This window comes from Varroa jacobsoni, unplaced genomic scaffold (genome assembly GCF_002532875.2).
Source record: "Varroa jacobsoni isolate VJ856 unplaced genomic scaffold, vjacob_1.0 scaffold_1000, whole genome shotgun sequence".
In the NCBI taxonomy this organism is placed as follows: domain Eukaryota; kingdom Metazoa; phylum Arthropoda; class Arachnida; order Mesostigmata; family Varroidae; genus Varroa; species Varroa jacobsoni.
Window position 1 is genome coordinate 461 of NW_019213902.1, and position 16,507 is coordinate 16,967.

At 42.5% G+C, this 16,507-nt stretch overlaps 1 long non-coding RNA gene across 7 annotated transcripts in view; it reads left to right on the forward strand.

Annotated features, from left to right (window-relative positions):
• The first annotated feature begins 1,165 nt into the window (after positions 1–1,165).
• LOC111265720 (uncharacterized) overlaps positions 1,166–16,507 on the forward strand; it is a 28,071-nt gene continuing 12,729 nt past the window's right edge. For 3 of the 7 annotated variants that reach the window (XR_015313152.1, XR_002683618.2, XR_015313148.1), the window contains exon 1: positions 1,166–2,914. This is a non-coding gene — a long non-coding RNA (uncharacterized LOC111265720). Of the gene's footprint in view, positions 2,915–4,076; positions 4,618–5,683; positions 5,875–16,507 lie in introns of those variants that run through there. The other 4 variants (XR_002683620.2, XR_002683621.2, XR_015313150.1 and 1 more) reach the window with 4 other exon arrangements.

Below are 16,507 nucleotides of genomic sequence, written 5' to 3' on the forward strand. Positions count from 1 at the left end.
GATCTGCTAAAAGTCTGAATATATCTATACAAAGGAAATTGACAGACGGCTTTTCTCGTTACAGGTATGTTCTACATGCTATCGCCGCGAAGAACAGGAGTGCAAACGACAGTAGAACTATAGATGTATGTAGCATGTACGTTTACAATGGCGATATTGCCGTCGTATTTACTTCCTACAACGATGGTCTGTATAGTACATGTCATTGGACTCCTGATCAATACTCAGGAGAGGTATTTATATTAAGAGCCAGTAATGGGTCGGTATTGTTTCACAGTCGAAAGATTTATTCGTATAGAAGCGATTAAAAATATTTAGTTTTTAACAACAAATTGTATATTTCGACTATATGTATTAAAGCTTTAAATTTTCTTTATGCCAGCGATACGTGCTCTTCTAGCTGCAATATATAGCTTTCAAAAACGCAATGCAAGATTTATTGCATCATCAAGGTGATCATTATAGTCGTTTACATAATTCTACAGGCACGACTAACATTTGAAAGTGCAAGTTACATTATCTTATCTGCGCAAGTTAATAATAGCTTAGATTGCATCAGAAAGATGGAAAATCTTATTTGTCTCTATGCTATGCTCTATGTATTAGAAAATGAATTCCTATATGTGAATATAAAAATTAATTTTACCTAAATACGATATTAAAAATAGCCTACAGGGTAAATTAAATCAAAATTTTTATAGCAGAATTTAAGATCAAGCCAAGTTATCATGCATAGCGTATCGCACGATCCCGTCATTTGACTAAAAAAACAGTAGGCATGGCGAAAATATGGCAAACAAAGAACATGTTCTATATTAGATTTGCCAGTCCGCACAGGCGACATGCTATATTCGTACTTGTATGAGCAAATTCGGCTACCCTGTAGCAGTTTCTCAGGTGTTCATGACATGTCGACAACGTGTACCAGTATTGTCGCTACACATAGAAAAACACGGGAACTATAACGCAACGTCGATGGAAAACACGCTTGCCAATACCACCCCCCAGATGTCATTTGCTGCTCTCCTCTCAGGGATAAATGTTGTTAATTATTGGAGTGAGTTATTAAAAACTGGCCCTTTTTTTTACAGAGCCCCATAAGGCTCCATAACTTAGATATTCTGTGCGAAAGGACATCGTCCTTTCGCACAGAATAGGTAAATGTTTCCGAGAATTGAGTCATTATCGGATACGCGCATACATGCACACCTTTAGCCAATGCGCAATGGTGAGCGTGCATAGCCTTGTATACTAACGCACAAATACAAATTACGTTAGCCCTGGTGTAGGCTTGCTGTTCCGAGGTTTAGGCTTGTGGCTAAAACTCTCTTTGACCTGGCTATTGTTGTAGCAAGCCATAGCTTAGGGACAGTGGCCATTAGCCGCTCGTCTTGGTATTTGGAGGTAAAATTTTGCTATGGCGTCTATTACGTTTGATGGCATTTGCTATTTGACAATTAAGAGCCTATAAACATTCCATAAATTCGTATATGTGGAGGACAAACAGTTTGTTTTAAGAAGAAAAGAGAGATCAGTTAGAATCTTTTCAGTCCTTTGTTCGCTGTAAGGTCTTTTTTTTGCGTAAGTTATTATCGCCAGGACTTTTACCCAACTTTCAACTCAAAACATTCATATGTTCGCCCATGGCCTGTCTCAAACGTGGGATATTCGCGCGCCTTCTTTCCACTTCAGCCCTCTGTTTGGTTCCCTTTCTCTCAAATTTGTATGCTCACTCGAGCTGATCGTGGCTGTTTCCCCTTTCCCAAGTCGCCTTTCTCATTCCGCCGTTCGGGCTTGCGACAAGCTTACTGAACACCGCTCCGCGGTTGGTTGTTGAACGAGAGCTACACTAATACTACCCGGGAAGTGTGAACCCGATAGCGGCAAAAGCGACCACCCGGCGATCGCCGCGCTGCGTCTGTCTGTGGGCCTGTCCACCTGTCTGTCCATATGTCCGCGCCACTACCGGAGAAGGGAGCAGACAGCGCAATAGACAGACCTGTGAGCCGACTGGGTGGTTTGTCAGTTGGACGTTGGCGGCCACCGGCGCCACGAGGCGGCAGGTAGCAGTGTGCGCGGGTGTCACTTTGAATGGGTGGGAATCTGTGCGTTCGGTCATATATATGTAGAATTGAAATAACCATCCTTATGAGATGTCTATCAGAAAGTGCAACTACAGTTCATGTATCGATGACCAGCATCTAGATAAGTAGCAGCGTGTCTACCTGAATGTGCCGCTACAGCCTGGTTAGTTAGAAATCCAACGCGTTGTGAATGAGTTATGCCTCTGCCCATCAACTTCCATTCGCTGAACGTATGACGCCGTAGGTGGATACACGACAAAATCAGCCAATAGAAGATTTTGTGGTTAGTCGTTTAGGATATACAGATAGCGGCCTCCAAGGGGTAAACCGTCGACCCCTTCATAGCTATTCTGTACACTCAGGCTCGGTAGCGATCTATTACGCGTCTTATGTATATATATAAGTATACCTACATGTATAATAGATTAGAAAAGAAGTGCTTTATTGTGTGTTGGGATACTTGTGCCTGCCTGCCTGCGTGCGTGCCTGCCTGTTTGTCTGTCTGCGTTGCTGTGTCCGCGCGAACTTGGCGTCGTTCAAACCAGCCCGCGGTAAAGCGGTGTTCTGTTATTTTGTCATAGAAGAATCGAAACGTACGCGCTATCGATCGATTATTACAATGATAAATTTGATGATTTGGAACATTGCTAGGTGCTATCCGTGCTCGCATTCGACAATGCACAACTTCCGCGCTGAATTGTACCGTGGATTTTGTGGTGCTTAAGCGAAAGAAACAAATTATTGTGCCTTTTTGGATAATTGCTTCGTAACGACGTTCAATATAGCTACCGTTCAATGAGCCTCCCTGCCGACGGCAACAACAAATTCAGGTAGGAAAACAGCCGATAGCATACTGCACTATTATGGTCTATCTGTTTCTAGCCGAAGCCTAAAAGGGTAAATATATTAAACAGCACTTTTCCTAGAAATTGTTACGGCGGGTTCTGCGTGAAGATATAGATCTGTTTCGGCTTACTATCTTTCGAACGCAGTGAAGCGTTAAGGTCATCGATTTCCCTTATATTGCAAAAGTCGTAAACGGTGGAGAGTACGCATGAAATGAAAGGCGAGACGGGTGTTCGTCGGTTTGTTATCGAACGGACGAAGGTGTCAAATGCGTCCACGAAGAAAGATAAGTAATGAAAATATTAACGGCTAACGACAGGTTTACAGAGGACGACCAATATTATGGCGAGTTTGTGCTTTCATCAGTTTTATAAAAATCAGTCCTGTCATCAGTCCTGTATAAGGTGAAAGATCGACGTTAAGGTTCAAATGGTTATTTATTACAAAAGTATGAGAAAAAACGCATCTTTAACAAGTGCAGCAGAGGTTTGAGGTGAGGGTTCTCACATGCCGCAGCGTCCTAGAGATCTTTTGGCAGGTCTTGATGAGACTTTTTAGATATTAGTTAATGTTGTAATTTTCATTATGCAGTAACTTGCCTGTTACTAAGTAGCGTAAGTTTTATTTTAAACCATCAGGGAAGTCATAGAATAGGAGCGTATATGTGATGCCTTTCGAGAAGAGGTAGTTCCTGTTGCGTGTTCACAGTCCTTTTAAAGGCTCCTACAATCAGGTTGAGCTGGCTGAAATCATCATAAGGAAGCTAATAGTAATAATGGCGGCCGAAAAATACAGAAACCCACAATAAAAGTTTCATTGGAGGAGTCGAATGTGTCCAAAATAACAAAGCGATTTTTTTCAGCGTGGAATCAGAAGAAAGCGTTACTGATAGCAGCTGATTCGTCGTATGAAACCCCACAATCTCTTATTGACAGGTATCGAGTATCTATAATATTGGTATCGAATAGACGAATGGTCATGAACAGTGATAGAGATTAGAATGCGTATCTTGTATATACTATATAATAATAATTACCTACAAACTCGTTGAGTTATCTGTACCGCGGGATACTGTTCATTTTCGATATATGAGCTCAAATAGGATGAATATATATATAGAGAGCGAGAGGGGGGGGGGGGGGTATTGTACTGCGCGGTGATGAATTGATTGTGATAAACTCAGAGGATCACTGAAGCGCAACGAACAAGCTTTCGATCCTAATGCTATACTAATAGCTTAGTAGAGTACGCTAGTCAAAACGCAATAGGCACACGCAAGGAAGCAGCAAATGTTTAGAAGAAAAACATCGTTGGGGAAAAACGGCGGAGACTGCAAATGTTGTTCTAAAACGCGCAGTTCAATCCTCTGTCTGCGTCTCGAGGATGGGCGGTGGCCGCTCAACTTGTATAGTTTTACTTCTACATTATATCCTTTCCAATTTTTGTCCCCTTTCCCTTTTCCAATACCTGACTCCAATTTTTGGTGGCGCCAGTGTCGACTTGGATAGCTGCGGACAACGCCACATGCAGTCCTCTTTTGACCGGAAAACGCCGGACAAAAAGCAGAAAGGAACAACAGAGTTGTAGTTACCCAGGTGCATGAGTCACCGCCAACATCAACATAAGCGTGAGGAAGAAGAGGAAAGGTTGCTATTCTGGCTGTCAAATCCCCGAGAGGCGGACCGACGTAAGTGTCCAATCTACGGTTCATTTGCTTATAATACTGATACTACCACCTTCGTGAGCATACGCACCATCACCGTCATCATCAACAATAGCGACACAAGCGTATGGATGACGTGTGGTGCAACGGTTTACGGTGCTGCTATTAGTGGCAATTCACTGATATTGCTGGCAGTGACGATCGTGATAATAGCTCTACGCATTTATCTATTTGCGTATATTAATGTGTACCTGTGTGCGTGTGCGCTCCGATCGAATGCGGGTTTCATAAACTATTACTACTATTAGTAGTGGCGGTGGCAGTGACTGTTGAGACGTCACAGTACCACAGCCATCGCGTACGTGCCACTCCAACAGCAACAGCCTGATCGGCTCGTCGTCGAGGAACATTTGCAACAACATTACGAACGTCACTGCAAGAACCATGGTCGGAGTCGTTCAGCAGCAGCAGCTCTGGACATCATCATCGTGTAGAAACCAAGCAAAGTTGGCATTAGACATCTACCATTCGTTCGTCCATCCACCGCCATCATCATTCATCCGATGCCGCTGCTGCCTTTGCTATTGCCCTCTCAGCCATTCCTACCGCCGTCAGCCGAGCGTTGTTGTTCTGACGAACTCTGCCGCAGTTTCTAGCTTCTTCTCGTCTCTGGTGACGCCAGCGACGGGTGCGCCGTAGTAGCCGCTGGAGGCGATAATGAATCTATGACGAAGCACCGTTGCCACACAGAGAACATCACATGCGTGGACATCTTCTCGGTGGACACAAACTGCAACTATGATTGGTAAGGGGAAAGGAATACCACGAATGCCTATTCACTCATTGGTTGACGCTTGAACTCGCGTGATTGTGGCGAACGCTGCGAGGGGGCAGCGACAGCGGGTGGAGGAAACAAGAAAAAACTGGCGTCTGCCGGGGAAACAGAAGGTGTCGTTGCGCCAATAATTGCTATGGCGCCTGTAGCTGGTGCAAGAGGCGCGGATCCAATGGCGGCACTGGCATTGTATGTGACAGCGATCGTGTTGCTGTTGTACGACCGTCCATTTTGACTCTGTTTACGTTGACGGCGATGGCCATCGTCTCGCTGATACTAAAGATATTAGTGGTGGTGTTTTTCAAGCGCTACTTGTTCCAATTCGCCTATCACACGGGGTCTCTGCCTTCGGTCAGCTGTCGAACTGGCCGACGACATGGTCGTTGTACGGACGGAGCTAACGACATTGATGTGGACCTGGACGTAATCATGAAGAAGCGATTTCTGTACGTATGCGTTCGTGACGTAACCGTGAAGTAGGGCACGTGGTGTGAGGTTGCTCCGGGAACAATTGCGTTGCTGCTGTCAGCGACTGCAGGAGCCTGTATGATCCGCACGAAAGCGTTTATTGGGTCTGCCAGTTTAGCTTTTCTTCTGTTTGTGAAAGAATAGTCTGCCAGGTTTTCCCTGCAAGCCGAAGCAGGCAAGGCTATCAGATAGAGCAAAGAACTCCTGGGCAATGTAATGGCGCGCCGTCGTTGACGCTGGAAGAAAAACGACATGCCATAATCACACAGACGCACACAAACGGACAGACAGAAACATACAGCAGCATGTAGATAGACGATGAATGAATGAATGAATGCATCTTTCGAAAAACGTTTCTCCTAAAATTACTACCGCTGCTGTTAATGTTAAGAAAATGTACATGCTGCTACGAAAGTCAGACAGCGTTTGCTAATATATGTAGTAAGCGAGCAAAATCTTAATTGAATAATAGTCGTTAAATTAAAGCCGGTAATACTTACGATAGTTATCAATAATAACTTTGATAGATAATCGAACGGCTGGCAGAGGCCGCTGAAGAAGGTATATGGCCTGTACTAACTGATTCAGCGACATCCGTCATCACTTTCATTTTACTTTAGGCAGCTACAGTGGCTTGTTACTGATCGCTGATTACAGGCAGCAATTCTATTCTAAACAGTCTTGCGTTTGCTGTACCGTAGCCGACGAAGCGAAATTCAGATGCACACACGCGTGTACACACGGACACCTTTGCCATGCATTTACAAATCATCACGCCAGTAGCAACTGCAGTAACAGGCGCACGATCCTGAACCGTGTAATCCTTGACGAAGCCTGAATATGCGATAGAATGGCTCTGTGACGTAGACGTACGTAACGAACAGTTAAAACGGTTAGGCATACGCACACTAGGGAAAGAATAGGCTAGATAGAATAGCAACATTAGTTGAAGTAGATTACTACTATGGCTACACGGATCGATAGATAGTCGCGTCTCGATGTGTGAACGCAATGCAACGCTTACGAAAGGAAACAGATTAGAAAGAAAAATGGAAGAGCGAAAAAACGACTTTTATCGATGATGGAATCAAACGGGACGTGAAATGAAACACGCTCTAATGAGCATGATAGTATAGAACACCATAGCAAAATCGCAAGGCAACAATAGCGCAGGACAACGCGGCAAGGTCAACAAACGACAGGACCGACGAGAAGGGAGGCAGTTGTCTATAGCCGTTCGAAAACGACCGAAAACCCATCACTCCTGCAGATAGACTCGACGGTAGCTATTTTCTCGGTTCTTCGAGCATCGGAGCGTCACCGCTCACCATCTATCCCGGTCGATATGCTATTGTTCTATGGCTGGCACAAGAAAGAAATGGTGGTTAACCTAAGCCGAATTAAACGGATACCATATACCGGATGTGCATTTCAAATAGTTGGAGGAAAAACTACTACATAGAATTGTGCATCTGCAACTTCGGCTGCAGCCAACAAGCCAAGCGCTATTTGTCACTGAAAAAAAAAAAAGAAAAACTAACCATACGCACCTGTGATCATCACGCGGGACTGTGTGACTCGGGCTGATATATGTCGATATATAGGCTTTGTTTTGTGGCTCGTCTGGAAGCATCGTGGTTAGTGTCGATTCAACTTATATGAACTGTTTTTTTAACAATACAGAAATCAACGCGTCGAAAACGCATAAGTTTCAACTGTGACCTATACGTTCGAACAAGCTGCTGCTGCTGCTGTTGGTAATAAATATTTGGCGCGTCGTTCCATACGCCTAACACTAAATATACAGATAATATAAACGGGACCCACTTACAGATAGGCAAAAAGCTGAGCATAAGATTTTGACGTTGATAGCGCTGTCATATATTCAAATTCCTATTATTGGCTTATTATTGGTTTGGCAGACTGCTTGACGCCTTTTGACGCCGCTACCTTCGCATATGCAGACAGCTTAAATATATACAGTTCCATATATATATATATGCCGGGATTGCCTCATTGGCCAGAAGAAGTAAAATCTTACTGTTGACTTTTCACATTATTCTTTTCTGTCAGATATGATACGTAGATGATACTTCTACAGCCCTTATCACCGTTTGTGACGCGCCGTGTCGCGAATCACTTATGTTTGTCCCAATGTTCAACCAATCCCCTTCTTCTCGCTCTATACAGCATGACGACAGGGGCATTTTTATTCAGAGAAATTCACGCAATTTCAACGTCACTGCCACGTAGTGATCTCACCTTCATTGCGCGTATTACCCGAAAAAGATCGTGATTCTACGATTCCCGCGATCCCATGCCACGCAATTTGCATGAACTAATATTTCTGGCTACAGTTTGCGTTGTGCTATACCGTTTACGTTGCCTCGAAGTCAGCAGCTGTGTGATCAAGTGACTGTTAAGTTTATAACTGCAAACTTTAAACACCAACCGAACGGGTCGCTCCAAGTATTGTCATTCTTGCTGCTTTTTCTGCACAAACCAACGTCAAAGTCGATCACCAAGATAGACGCAGAGGTCTTCTTATTGGTTTACGTTCTTACTAGATTACGTCACTCTAGCCATTTCAATTCTGTAACGCCGTCCATAATTATCTTCTACTGGACACTTCTGATTGTTGGCAGGTCTATGTGCGTCGTATTCCTAGGTACGGGTCAACCGTATTTTAACACAGATGATCCTGTTTTTCACTCTGGGGGATGAACTCGGACTTGAAAAACACCTGCCATTTAAACAGGTGGTGGCAATGTTAGATGTTATCGCAAAATTTCTGACGAGACGTCGTGCTTTTGTATGGATCTGGTGATAAATGTCGGAAGTTTTCGCTGACTACCGTACTGTCAAAACGACTTCCCATAGACAAACATACCAGCAGCGGTTTTTGACCATATTTTATGTGATTTTTTTTGTTTGCTGGCTCACTTACCGTTGTCATGCTTTGTTGTCACGATGTTACAACGCTGGACGATGACTCTGATTGTGATCGTGCGGATCGTATCGGGCGACCAGCTAAGCTTCAGGGTATCATCAGACGCCGTAACTGTCCGTTCAATTGGATCATAACAGTCGTCAACGGGAGCTGCTGACAGATTACTGTGCGTGCTGTAGAGCATCTAGTTCGTTTGGTTTACCGGACGTCCACTGTGTTCACTGACCGTGTGTCTGTCTACTCGTCTCTATTTTTCATTCGAAATTGTAATCCACGTCAGCAACAGCAGTGCTATCAGCAAATGTAGCTACCGCTATAACAACGGATAAAAGGAAAGCCCAGATTAATGGTTAGGACAAGAGCTAAACAAACTAGCCAGTGCCAAAGAGGCCTACGCCCAATTCACTGACCGCTCGGATAGAGGGGAAACACAGCGCTTTATTACAATGATTGTCAGATAACGTCGACACCGCTAGTAACACACGGTCACCACTGACGTTGCAAACGTCGTGAATAACGTTTAGGTGCTGGCAATAATGGAAGCGTTATTGACAAAGTCGAGTCAGCGTGTTTATTTGGCCGAGACACATAAAAAGCCATTAGATATGTAAGCTCGCCTGTCAGCAGTTGCCGAGTAAAAAACAAAAAATAGATCGAAGGAAAACAAGTAAATGTTAAGCGTATAATTAAGGAAAGAGCAATCTTTAACTTAATTATTATATAAACTATCTGCAGTATTTCTCTTTGCAGTATACACCTCCTCAACGAACGGTCCTAAAAACTCAAGCGACAGCTTAATTTTCTACATTTGAGGGAATCGACAATTAAATGAGACCTACTTAACACACGTATAATATGGGAATCTTTTAGATTTACAATTTATTCAAATACTTGGAAAAGGATAAATGTTGATAATAAAGTGGTGTCGCTTATGGGAAAATGTATTAACCCGATTTTATGAACTTGTGTCAAACGGCATATTATGTTGCGTTTGTAAATTCATATTCATTGAAATTGGCGAACAGTTATTTAGTAAAACAAATTATTTAGCCTTTAACGCAGGCGACCCTTAAAACCGCTGTCGTTGGCCGTTTTTGAAGTGCAGGTGAGCGATATCACGAAGTCTGAATAGCCCAAAAGAGATATTCGGGTCTGTTCTAAAAAATGTGGTTCATATATAAGCTAACGGGTTGAACTAGAAGATTCATCAATTTTACGCAACGCTAGGAACAAAAACTGCTTCTGTGCAGACGCGGCGACGCTCACGTTATCGTATATAAAATGAATGGATTGCTGATCGTTGTTTTTTTCCTATGGAAAGTTCTTCACCGCTGGCTCTAAATAGGTATGCATGATGCAGTGATAATTTTCAACAGCTGTTATATCGGGTTGACTCACATAAATGTTGCTACTATTGTTATTATTATGATTTCGTTGATGCTTTGATCATTTATTAGTTGAGCGTACCAACGGTAACTATAGCAATCAATACCGACTGGAATAAAAATATAAAGACACCTTTTTTTTGTCTGACATCGTCCAATGCAAAAAAAAAGGATTATAGAACATCACGAACCCACTTTTTCGCCTAAGAAATCTATGACTGCTTTCGTAGTTTGTCAATGGATTGATAATTTATCATGAGTACCCTGAGTTCAATCTTCAGAACGCAAACAAGTGATGGACCCTGCGCGCAAGAGGTTTCGATCGAAGTAATCGGCTAATGAGGTGCGTTATTGCCAATATTCAATCGTTTCTGCCATTATGACTTCGTAGCTGCTAAAACAATGCTCAAAAAATCATTATACTTTATCCTTTATTACAATTAACAGTTATTATTGATGATTTTGACATGTATGTGTTTTGACCCTAATACAGCCGTTTGTGGCTTTATTAAGCCTTACTCGTACGTAGTTCGCACTAATCGTGTCAGGCACCACCCTAGCCCTTGAGGCCGTTGGGACTAATTAAAACAAATACCCACAGGCATTGTAAATACCTGCCACCTTGAAAAGACTCAACTAAAAAGTAGCTGGGCTTTTTTGCAATCCCTGCTTTTCGATTTATTTGCGATTAGTTCAAAGCTTCCATTGATCTCTTTTTCATGACGGCTTTTACCACCTTTCTACAGTCGAACAGTTTACTAGAACTTCGTTGACGTTGCCACTTACATGACTTGCTTGCCCTTCCTATCTTACCTTGTGGTTCCTATCATTGAATCACCCGTTATTTTATTTCCGCCGCAGCATTTATGGGGGCTACCTTTGTCCTGTCACTGGCCGTAGCCGACAGTGGTTCGATCCCCTTTTCACATTGTTCTGATTGGCGAGGAAAGGCGCCCTTATTAACCTTGCGCGGCCTTCCTTAACATACCGCCCGAAGGCCAACCTCGGTTAATCGCATGCGAGCGGAGGAAGAAATTTCGTCCCGAAACGCTCTGTTGTCTTCTAGATGACGCCTCAATTCCCTGCTGCCGGCTTTCTCTCCACACCGCGAATGTTTACCTGAATATTGCTTGTTTCTCCGTAGTTCTTCGGAAGCAGTCTCTAGTGGCATAAACGAGTCCTACAGCACGAACATGAAGCAAAACCCAGACCTCTTTTTTCTGCTTTTCGGTATCCATCAGCGTCTTGCAAAACTAAAAATAATAGAGCTAGCAGTTGCAAAAATGACGAAAACACCAGGAACTCGGCGACCGATTGTTTGATGCGTCACCATCCAACCCAGACACTAGTTCGTAGCTAAAAGCTGCGTAGTATATAGGAACGAAACGTCGTTCGTTGTTCATCGATACATCTGTGTTTATATTTCACATAGCAACCATCGAAGTCGAGGCGGCTGGGCACAGCCAATGGGGCGCAAGTGGAAAATCGTTTGAGAATTTGAACCTCGGCTCTTGCTGTTCCTTTCTTTGCTTCTCACACCTTTACGTCCTGTTTCTCGCTTTCCTAGATCTTCCTATTCGTTCCCGCTGCCTGCTCCGACAGGGCCACCAGTTTCTCATCCCGGTTCCAAAAATAGCTTCTCTACCATTGAATCCCTCGACCTGCAGAAGGTGCAGTTGCTTCGAGAGCATGAGCTTTCATTATTTTAGATTAGGCTCTGTTGAAGGGGGATGTCAGGGGACAGCAATGGGCATAGCAAAACTCCGCAGTCTCCTTCTTTCGCTTACCGCAAAGTACGCGACAAAGCCTGGTTGCCTACTCGCGTACGCGACTTGTATGTTGGTTCTGAACATATCCTGCAACGGCCAGTCAGCGCGAACCAACCTATTACGATGTTAGACGCAGTCAAGTTGACACACATGGGCGTTTGGGGGGCGCAGTTGTAGAGAACACTATCTCTGCCAGTCCCCGCTTTCCTCCACAGCATGTAAGTCCTCTCCTATTTATAGGTAAGTCTAGCGGGAGTTGCGAATCTATGTAAAATATACTGCAGCGGGCGGTATCGAGGAAGCATTTGGCGAACAGACGAAAGCAGAGATGTGGAGGAACCGAAAAAAACTAGCAATAGCAGCGTAAGTCCTGTAAATGTGGCGTGAATGAGAAACACGCAGAACGTGCGACTTAAGACGACAACAGTGAGTAGACTTTCAGTCCAGGCTTTTATTGAAAACCTGCTCTTCCAACAGAATCCCAAATAGCACGTTGAGCTTGTCAACAACGTAGAGGTCGTGGCTGTGCTTAGCAGTATTAAGGATGGTATTTATCGCCGTGTCACAGAGTAAATAAACAAAAACATTTATCGTGATAACGATAAATGTTTATCGTGATCATTGTTACAAAGTGCGCCTGTATCCGTGTGCATCTACATTGTATAGGTGCTATGCAACTGTCTAAGATGTCGGCGCGAGCCATTAGCACACATTGCGAGTTAGAAATTTGAATATATACATACCATAGCAAACAGACTCAAGGCAAATACCTGGTACTAATCTACTTCTCTGCGAACAAACAACTGTGCAACACATTCGTGTCCAAGACACTGCCAAAACCTAGGACAGCTGCAATATAAGGATTTTCTCGCCCTATGTTCAATGTCTGCCGACGCGCTTCTCGCTGTCCAATATATCTCTCATCCATAGCCAGATCCCGTACAGTTCCGGGCGCACAAACACATTCGAATAGTGCGTTACTTCGGAACAATGTTTTGCGCATGCTGAGTTGTTATCGAGATGGCATAAGCATACGAAACCGGCTAAGACACCTAGAAATAGAAAGAAGTACCTCTACTTGCCTAGTTTGATGTATAGCACAAGCAGCTCCAACAACTACCCTTATTTTTACACAGTCGCCATCCTCTGGCCTTCCCGGCTGCGACAACTTGTTTCGTCTTGCACAGCGAACTTCAATGATGAGACTGGGGTTTTTGTACAGTCCCGTTAAACCTGTTCCGTCTTTCACTAGTTTCTATCTATAGTTTCGCAAGACCAGCTTTCCTGGCTCGACGTATATGAGAGTAACCCATCAGGCCTAGGAATATACGACTGAATAATGCTGACAATTCTTGTTTTCTGGCCTAATTTGATACCTTAGGTAATTAAGGTATAGGCAGGAGTGAGAGAGAAAGGTGTTTTCGCGCGGGATCACCCTGATTGCGTAGATATTGTGTAGGAGTTCCTACGACGACATGCAAGCGCGAACGGGCAAAAATGCTTATGAGCAAACTTTTGGAGACGATTCAAGCGACATCTAATCTCTGTTCACATGTACAGGACATTGTGGAAAAGGTAACAAAAAGGACCATTGTCGCATAATTATGTTATATACGTATTCAGCGTAATGGTCGAAGAGCATGTTGAGGCAGTAAGACCACCAACCAAGCATAGATTCTCGCGGCAAAGCCAGTGTGTGTAGTGGGGATACTAAATAAAACTAGGGTTTGCATATGTAAAGGAATTAAGCATATTACGAGTTTTCCAGGACACGTGTTTGAGCTTTGCCTATCCAATGTACAGACATTTGACTCGTTTGGAAATAGAGCGATACAAGAGTGGACGCGTGATTAAATATAGATTTCACATATTTCGTGGAGATGGCACGGAAGCCCTGGAGCACGCGTTGCAGTCGTCCCTTATTTAACAAACGCCAGAGTGAACTCTTGTCTATGTGCCGCTCTATCCCTATCTTCGGATGAGGCGTATACACAGATATCGGAGATAGATAACCACGGAGACACAGTGCTTAAGCTGTAACATTAATACGAACCGCATGCTACATTAACATCTTCAATTTTTTGCGTTAGTGTTAAAAAACAAAAAAAAAAAAAAAAAGGTTATTACAGTGAAAGCGAAACATCTCACTTTTTCGATACATCTTGACGCGATTTTTAACGATGAATATTGATATGACGATTATGTCACGAACGTCAAAGACCGACGACAGTCTATATTGGCGCAGTGGTTCCGCCAATTTCTACTAGTTTCGTCTCGGTTGAATGATCGAAAAGCTATCACCAATCTCTTTAGAGCGCTTGGCCCACGCTTTCACATCCGTGTAACACTTATAAATACAAACACACATATATATATATGGGGTTATAGGGTCTGACTGTTCGTTATTATGTAAATAGGCTCATATGAGGAGAGTGAGGGTCATGATAATGACATCCAAACTTTAACGTTTGCGGCGAGGCCCGCACGTCAGAACCGACTAAAACGAAATCCGGCGACTGGTGATATTAGAATAGTGTTGATATTTCTGGAAATGTCCTAATTGTTGTTTTTTATTAGTCGATGAATGTTCGGTTCTACTTGGTCGACTGATAAATATATTACGAATTCAGTACAGGTTATTCTCCTGTCTAATATTCGATGTATAGGTAAGGTGTATAACAATAATTTAACGATGCCGTCAATCGTTACGTTCTGTGCTATCGTCGTTCCTTATCGCGTTGATCGTATGATATTGCTATTATCAGCAACGCTGATGAAGATAAATTATTTTAAGGCGGTCTATTTAAAAATGAAAAATTTTATTCTGAGAAGTAAGCCAAATGAAATTATTCAAGTATCCAGCGAAGGCCTCAAGTCCTACTATATAGCCGTATATAGTATCTTTATTGACCCGAGAACAGCAGCCAAAGTAAGAAGCTGTGTGAAGCTTTAAGCCGATATACACAGTAATCTTTATATATCATTTTAAGGCAGAACACTTATTTGGTCACGTATAGACAATAAGTAATATCAATTAATCCATATATTTTTGAAATGGCTTAAAAATGATTTGTGGTATTACAGTTTAGACTGTACCACTTCAGCATTCAATTTCAGGCATAACTTAATGAGCTAAAGGCGCTCTATGGTCTCTTGAGTATATATTTTTTGTGCATATATGTATGTACGATTAGCAGAACTCGGAGCACCAACGCCCTGGTACACTCGCTTAATAATATGCAATAACGCTGCTGACCAACTGCTAACCTCTTTCGAATACGTACTTGGTTCATCTCCAATCCTCATATTCCACAGTAACTGTTTAGCGAAATCGATCGATCGATCGATCGAAGGAATGAATTGCAGAAAACGTTTTTGGCCTCGTTTCCACATTAGTATTGTATAGATATTATATAGACAATAATAATCTTACAAGCAAATGATGCTTGCCGTTCACACTAAACTCTCAAGTAATGCCATGTATGCTACATGCGTAAATCATGAAAATTGGTAAAAAAAAAAATTCAAAAAACCATCGATGATAGTTATTATATACCCTTTTACACTATAATGACTGAGAGGTGTTCCTATCCCTGACTGGAATATGGTCTGCGCGCATAGACTCCAGTAATTTACGGATACAGTACACCGCTCTATTCACTGTTGCCGTGAAACACATTATTTGATTAACAAGTCAATGCTGATAATGTGACGATATATCCCTGCCGTACGGCTATTTAACTATCAGAGTTCTTTCTCAATGTTTTATACAAAAAAAAAAAAAAAAAAAAAATTAAAAAAAAACAGAAAATTGTTGACATATTACTATCGATATTGATTTTATAGCTAAAGTAGCCGATTATCTAGCAAGGTCAACTCTGTCTGTAATACTATCTGCCTAAAGTTGAAACGCTAACGGAAAGGAACACTAATGAGACATTTTAATAGAAACATTTATAACCGATATCATGGCCTGACTTAGCCTGATTGGACCTTTTTGCTTCGTATCGAGTAACTGCATCCTAATAGGTGGTCATCTCATCTGTTCACGAGCCAAAAAGTACAACTACTTATTTTTGCGCAGTCCAAAATAATGAAACTGATGTAGCAACTGTGTTATGGCTTTTTTATGGCCATGGCACAATTTCCGGGCATGAAATAAAAAAATAGTGTCAAAAGCAGGGCATGGGGCCTTTCACGCAGAAAATTTAACAACGCTGTTGTTGACGCCAGCTCTTCAATTGCATCATTGCACAGGATGAGGCAAATTACAAATGTAAATATACAAATTATGCAGATATGAGCTCTCAGATTATGAAGTACCCTGGGTGTATATATAGTTTGACTCTCGTAAATTATCACAGATGAAATTGAGGCTATATTTTATTATGCGTATTTTATTATTTATGTGTGGGCTTCGATCTTTAAACCTCGATACAGATTGCATGCCCCTGCCTGTATCAGAGCGTATACAGTGTGCCGCAAAATTCCGCTAATAGATAACCAT